The sequence below is a fragment of the Apis dorsata genome, unplaced genomic scaffold, assembly GCF_000469605.1.
Source record: "Apis dorsata unplaced genomic scaffold, Apis dorsata 1.3 scaffold_127, whole genome shotgun sequence".
Lineage (NCBI taxonomy): Eukaryota > Metazoa > Arthropoda > Insecta > Hymenoptera > Apidae > Apis > Apis dorsata.
The window spans coordinates 1,252,404-1,258,454 of NW_006263420.1; the positions used below are offsets into that span (position 1 = coordinate 1,252,404).

Genomic DNA, 6,051 nt, shown 5'->3' on the forward strand with positions numbered 1-6,051 from the left:
TTAACTTAATTATGTTTCATCGAAGCGATCGATGAAAGTGATTCGAGATCGGACCCGTTTCTGACGATTCTTTATCGTTCACGATTTACATGTAAATTAACATTTTTTCCTGCTACTGGCCACGCTCTCCTCGAAAAGTTCATCGCATCCGCCTTTGACCAACTTCCCTCTCGCTCTTCCATTTCTTTTTTTTTTTCTTTTCACTCGCATCCTACCCCCTTTTTGCTCCACTTTCCAATTTCCTCTCTTGGTGCGCCACCCACTGTAACGTCTCTCGAACGAGCATCGTTTACGATCCTCAAGAATATTCTCGGAGGGTTATTACTCACGAAGGAAAAATTTAGGATCGAGTCGCTGTTGATGATTACCGGGCGTGCGTAAAAAGAAGCGAGAGGGACGGAATATACAGGTCTGTTCCTTTGGGGAAAGACGAGATCCTAGAGAGGACAGAAGGTTTTAAAATTCTTTTTACGCTCTTACGAATTTCAATTGAATTTCGAACGGTTTACGATATCTATATTGAGTAATTACGAATAAAATGTGTTGCGTGATACTTGCAAAAAGAGATATACGTATGTTATATGCATTCTACAAAGCGTTTAGAATAAAAAAAGGTAAAATGGAACGAAGCGAGAAGGATTAAGAAGAAATATATATCGTGTAACGATAAACGTATAAATAACATCGATTAGGTGTAATATTAATGAATATTAATATATATCATCTTTTTTAAACTCTATCTATTACTTTTATCAATTTTTTCTTACGTCTTTTACTTTCTGGATTATTCAAATTACAATGCGTAGCAATTTTCCGAATAAATTTTTTTTACCTTTAACTTTAACAACAATATCCTCATAATAAATTTAACGAAATATAAACGTAGGAATATTTATTCATATTTACCTTTTCCTCGTGTTTATTTCGTTTATATTTCGTAGAAACGTTCTGGAATACGTTATACTCCGTAATTTGTATCGTACATATCGTTCAATAAAACGTAAATATACAATATTATCCGTTGTAACGACGCGTTTGCCTCTTCCACAGAGAGAAGAAAAAGGAAAGAACGCGGCCAAATCCTGCAATACCAACATACCAATTTCGGTGTACGTAAGAATCGATTTCCTTTTGGAAAATAAATATGTAGGTTATCGATTCTGCCCCTTTCTCTCTCTCTCTCTCATAAATATACCGTCTAAATTGGTTGACACTTACAGCAAAGAGATCACGTCTTTCGTTTCCAATGCGAAGTACACGCCGTGAATGTCAACACGTCTCCGATTGTAGAACGAGGCACGTATTTAAAGCGTAAATTCAGAGAGCATTAAGAAGACGGCACGTGCCTGGCCCGCATCTACGAACCATCGCTTCTCAATAATTGCTGTCATTCGCGAATTGATATTCATATCGTTCGTTAATTTGGAATTGCTCGTGGTCAAACGTGGAATATCATACGTTTTGAAGTTTAAAGTAAACGAAATCGATCCGGTCGTGATTAAACGTCGAAACTGATTTAATGTTGTTTTTGTTTTTACATATATCTAAATTCTACAAAAAAAAAGGAAAAAGCAGAGATAAATAATCGTTTTACTAAAACAGCCAAAGTTTAAATAAAGCGATTAATTTTCGTGAGAGGAAATTCGTAAGTATTTATTTTTAGTTGTCGTTCAGGTAAAATGTTGATAAAATTGATAATATCGAAGGAAATAATTAATTTATATTGTATATTTGTTGACTCATCAATTTTTATTTCTCTCTCTTTTTAATAATGTAAAAAACATTCTGTTCTTAGATTAGTTTTTTGAAGTCGTTGCTTGAGTTTGGAAAAGTAATAAGACATGTGTAAAAGATGCAGAATTTGACGGAAAATTAAATATATATATGGGACATTTTTAGAAGGACAATTCTAAAAATAAATGTAAGTATTAAATTCTCTCTAAATTCTCTCTATTTCGATTCTTTTCTCAACTTATTTTAACTTCTTTACACGCGACGATACAACTTTTTTTCGTTTAACTAAACTATAATATAAGAAATTAATCATCGATTATCGTAAATTATACGTTCAGATACAGTTGTCCACAACGTTCGCAAAAAAAATCTCATTTTCATGCGAACACCGAGTTTAAGTATCCCCACAAGACATTTGCATCTGACGCTTTTTTTAGTTCGAAGTTCCACTTTTAAAACTGTGTTCAATCTCGGGTCAAAAATCGATCCGCAATAAACAAGCTTCTAATCGGCGTTCAAGTGGCGAGAAATTAACTTTAAATCGAAAAATCCTTGACTCGATTTCTCGTCAAAGTGCATAAAGTTATTTCTTTTTTTCCATTTTGAACCGTGTTTTCTTTTCTCTTCTTCTTCTTTTTCTTTTTTCACAGGCTACGTTTATTTCTTTTTCCGTAACCTTTTATCGGTTTCATACGCGCCAGTCATTTCAGAGTACAAAAAAACTCAATTTGGTTGACGGACACCGTCACACGAGTGCAAAAGTGATCAGCCCGGTCTACCTGTCGATCTATATTGCACTGAATCATCCGCGTGACTGTCGAGATAGATAGCAACACGCGCCAACAGCTCGGCCTCTTCATTTCTGTCCAAGATGAGGGACGAATTTTTGCTCTATAATCTCTGTCATTCGAAAATATCAAACGCAAATGAACTTAATTTTCCAAAAATTAGTTCCCATCGAAATATCTTAGTTGATGAAATCAGTCTATTTAACTTTAAACATAACATTTTATCGTATTCGAGATTTCGATAGGATCACTACAGTGTTCAATCTAATCTAATCTCTCAGAGTTTGAAAAAATGCTTGGAACATGCTGCGTGCATTTAATTTTATAGATAAATTGTCAATACGCTTGCACGTTTTCACCAATAATTAATGATAAACCTCTGCTATCGCAAAGATATATGTATATCCTAAATTAGGACAAGTTATCAGATGCTACATACGATATTTCTTTTTTCAAGGCGATTCGTCGATCCTTATCGACTACCAAAGTGGACAATGTTTCGACGACAGAAAATGTGTATATATATGACTAATGAAGCCACGTTGAATCAGCTACAGGGATGTTCAAAGAAAGTTACAAGTAACAAGTAGCTCGACGATACAGAGTGATTCTTTCATCCAAAGATAGTATCGCTGTCCAAACTGAGGCGACAAGTCCATATTTGTTTAGAATAATGATACAAAGAGAGAAGAAACGAGGGAAATGTAATATTAGGCAACGCGAGAGGCGAACCACAGGCAACAGACAGTGTTAGCAAGCTTAGTAGAAAGTAAAACAATGCTGTTCATCCCACGTTTCGTGAGCAACGCTGAAAGCAAAGCTAGGAAACTAGGGATGACACCTAGGTGTTGTTCCAAAACCGTCGTTTTCGAATTGCACTTGCAATTGTCCGCGGGCAATTGCTGAGAGCGAAGCACCAATATTAGCGAAGGTGAGCTTGAAACTTAGATGAGGTAGATCGAAATTGTCACGAGGATCACGGTTTCAAAAGAAGAAAGGGGTTTTAAAAGATTTGGTCGAGAGAATAAAGAGCTGTTTTTTTCATGAAATGTGTTCGTTCGATCGTTCAATACCTTCGAAATATAATGTTACGAGTATAAATCGTAAATGCAAATGTAAAATATTTTTTTTTTAAAAAAAGAATTTATATTTCGGAGGAATTTCGTTATATTCGAATAAACGAATAATTTGATGAAAAACGATGCCTTTTGCAAAGCTAATCTCTGATTAAAAGCGAGGAGGGGAAAAAAAAAAGAGGGGAAGTAAAAGTTTCTTAAACAGATTGGCCAGATCGCGACAAAAAGCGCGACGCTATCGAAATGGCGCTTTTTTCTCGCGATGTAAAGCGTCACGGCAGCAGTTGAGCCTGTGACTTTGAACCAGTGCCAGGGATTTCAATCGAGGCCGCAAATGGCGCGAGCTTTACCTCGAGACCGTTTAAAGGCCAATATAACGCCGGTAGCTACCTTTGCGCATCACAGAACCAGCCCCTCTCTCTCTTTCCTCTCTCTCTCTCTCTCTCTCTCTCGATCAAACGGCCCCCATTCACTTTTCACGATCCATCACCTAGTATTGCGACCAAGTTTCGGTCAGTTTTCCTCTCTAGCTTCGATTCTTTGGTAACTGGTGTAGAATTAACGATATTCGATTACTCGTATCGAATGGCGCAACAATAATTGATCCATTTAACACGTTCACTGCCGCTCTTGAATTTCATTTTTAACGTGTCGTTATTTAAAACGATAATATCTGAAAATCTTATTTTATGCTGGAACATTGGATTTATCGTATCGTATTATATATTCTCGAAAATGAGAAGAATGAAAAAGTGTTGAAAATGTAAATGGAAAAGTGTTCTCGATGTGCTGTTTCTTTTGAATTAAGTGACAATAGTTCGACAAGTTTGTTGCATTTATATAATTCATAAAAGAAAATTCGTTTCGAAGAAACATTTGCAATATATTATATATCGTTTAATTTGACTGTCATGTAAAAATATTTTATTAAATTGGAATAAAAAATAATTCGTGTCAACGTATTAATTATTTCTTTGGAATAATACGATATCGTTATAATCAAAGAAATTGAAATATTCGAAACTTAGAATTAAACCAAGTTCAATTACTTTTACTTTTGATCTCGATATGACGTTCCTCCGCGTCCAGAGCCACCTTCGTTCCTTTGATCTTTTTTGATGAATTAAATCAACGAATTGGGTCATCGACGTTGAAACGTTTAAACGTGGAAACAATTTGCGCGTAATTTAACATCTGACGGTTCAAAGCCACTTTCTCCTTTAGAAAATCTTCGAAAAACGCCAATTTCGACCGATTCTGATTGGCCAAAGATCTTCGTCGAAGGCTAAAATCACTCGTGTTCTAGCGATTCTATTTAAACATTCTTCCTAAGAACAATTAACCAAGTTTCGAATCCTGTTCCACGAGTTCAATGATCTCCTCCGATTCGCTTAATCCTTCCAAGCACGAGACGTTTGTTATCTAATTATGCGAGCATTCGTTTTGTAACAATAAAAATAAATGGAAATGATCCAATTTGGTTAACGCTTTTCGAATACTTTCAATTGCCGTAGGTAGGAACACAATCACCACAATGATTTCTTTAAAAATTCAAGTACAATTCGGTTAAAGAGAAACTTTAGAAAGAAGAAAGGGTTGAAACTATCTTTTTTTTTTTAAATCGTGGTTTCAAATATGTAATAAATATATCCGTGTTTCAATTTTTAATTCAAATATATACAGTTTTAATTTTTAATATACAGAGTCACAGATATTCGATTCACGCGTATCAACACATGATTATTTAATTATAATAAAATACTCGTGAATATTTAAGTACATTAATTTAGAAGTAATTTAGAAGTAATTAAAAATGAATATATGATTTTATTTTTCCCTGTGAATGTAATGAAATTTCCTATTATAAATAAATTTATAATTTTAATTCTGTAAACGCACGAACAAAAAACAATATTCATCAGTCTCATATTCTTCTGTAAAACAAATTTTTACGAAATTAAAATATCTCTTAAATCAATAGTTTGAACCATTATTAATATAAAAATATAAAAATATAATCTAATTAACAAACTCCCGGAATCTCTATATTAAAAATTAAAAACTGTATATTTAAATCAAAAAGATTAAAACACGAACATACATTTATACACATTCGATTTTCAACCAAAACGAGATAATTTCAACCGTAACGATTAATAAAAAAGAGTTAAATGAACTACCCTATTTTTTTAAACTATCGAGGAAATCGAACAAAATCGATTCGAAATCGAGAGAAATCATCCCGAAAGAGCAAAGAGCAAACGGCAATGAATGGAATCGATCCGAGAACGAGAAAAGAAACGCACCACAGCCTCGTGGCAATGTGTTGATTCAACGGTGACAAAACGGGGCGAGGAGTTGTTACAGCGTCTCCTCGCTGAACAAGGGAGGGGGAGGTGTGGTATATCGTGGGGGATGGCGGGGAAGTGGCGGCGGGGAGGATAAAAAGGTGG

At 34.7% G+C, this 6,051-nt stretch overlaps 1 protein-coding gene across 14 annotated transcripts in view; it reads left to right on the forward strand.

The window, feature by feature from the left end:
- Positions 1–6,051, forward strand: part of LOC102679904 (lachesin-like) — a 282,869-nt gene that overhangs the window by 202,485 nt on the left and 74,333 nt on the right. The window lies entirely within an intron of this gene.